The sequence below is a fragment of the Astyanax mexicanus genome, chromosome 8, assembly GCF_023375975.1.
Source record: "Astyanax mexicanus isolate ESR-SI-001 chromosome 8, AstMex3_surface, whole genome shotgun sequence".
Lineage (NCBI taxonomy): Eukaryota > Metazoa > Chordata > Actinopteri > Characiformes > Acestrorhamphidae > Astyanax > Astyanax mexicanus.
This window is the reverse complement of record NC_064415.1, coordinates 8,700,511-8,702,299: the sequence shown is the minus strand read 5'-3', so window position 1 is coordinate 8,702,299 and position 1,789 is coordinate 8,700,511.

The following is a 1,789-nucleotide window of genomic DNA, read 5'->3' as shown; positions in this document are numbered from 1 at the left end:
TGACTGATGTTGTAATATTTCATGTTCAGGGAGCTCCCTGACGTAAACTGAACTGAGTAGACGGGTTTTAGAACATCCCTATATTCTTCTGAAACTCCTTAATCATGTTAATCTGAGCTAAAAGCTAAAGCTGCTGTTTCCATGTGGGTCAGCCAGACGTACTTCCTGTAACTTTTGAAGGTGTAGGAAACAGTACTCACTGCTCTCTGGTTTTATCTGTAATTTCTCGAAAGAAAAGATGTTTTATACTTTAATACTATTTTAATAGTTATTTTAATAGTTCTTTTTCTAGTTATTATGATGAAAGCATAAATGCACATTGTACCATTTAAGTTCACGGGATTTTGTGTTCAAAAAAACTTTGAGCTGTAGTGTATATAGAAATACAGCTCTGGAAAAAATTAAGAGACCACTTCAGTTTCTGAATCAGTTTCTCTGATTTTTTTAGGTATTTTTTTAAGTATATTTTGCTATTTATAGGTTTATGTTTGAGTAAAAGAACATTGTTGTTTTTTTCTATAAACTACAGACAACATTTCTTCCAAATTCCAAATAAAAATATTGTCATTTAGAGCATTTATTTGCAGAGAAATGAGAAATGGCTGAACTAACAAAACAAGATGCAGAGCTTTCAGACCTCAAATAATGCAAAGAAAATAAGTTCATATTCATATTTGGTGGACTAATATTTGGTGTTTTTTAAAGCACAGTTTTCATGCATCATGGCAACATTTTCTGAGATGCACTAGTAACTTCTAATATAAAGTTGGCCAGTGAGGGTTTTGATGACCAGCAGAGGGCGATGTGCTCTTTATTATGACTGTAAAGTCAGCATTATCCAGATGCTGAGTGTTAGATATAATAATATATAATAATAGATATTCATAAACAGAAACAACAGGAAAGCGCAATCATGATCAGTGCATGTCTGAATGTTCACAAACTAAATTGAATATGAAAATGCTGTACTCATTTAGTAGTTTTAAAAATGTTTTCAGATTTAGCTTATTGATGATAGTCACTTCTCTAAACATGATATACCGACTTTATCATCTACACGATGATCATGATGATGATGATGGTGATAATTGTTTATTCAGTCAGTAAGTCATTACATAATATAATAATATAATAACTATTAACAAGCCTTACAAATTAATATATTTTTGACTCATAAAGAAATTATTAGATTTTTTCAATCTTTCCTTTTTTATATCTAATATAAATGTTTTCATGTTAATTTATGATTAACAACAACACCTAAAATGTATATTAAGATTCTAATGTTTCGGTTGGCAACAAGTTATTTAACCCTACCTGATGCAGGGAGTAGCTTCTCATTAGTTAAACAACATGTGTAAATACTCATCCTGAGGTCGTGGAAAAGATGTTCATCTGTTTCAGAAGGGTTAAATTATTGGGATGCAGAGAAAACTCAAAAACTACTAAAATCATGTTAAGAAACTGTCCAAAGCATTATTAAACAGTGGGGGAAAACAATTTTCTTTCAGGAAGGAAAAAATCATATAAAGTTACGTGAAGTCAAAAACAACATTCTAGCCTTAAAGGGGCACTAACCCCCATGATTTTAGCTGACTTTACCCTCTGCTAAAATTTGAAAAAGGCTAGTGTGAGAAAATGAGAGTACTAGTTTGGGAGGGGCACTGGGTGATGTATGGGTTTAGAGGCGAAGCAGGAGGGAGAGCTGATTGGCTGAACTGAAGCAGCAGCAGTTTTCCTCTGATAGCGAGATGTGAGACCCAGATGGTTGGACGTCGTCAGCAGGAGG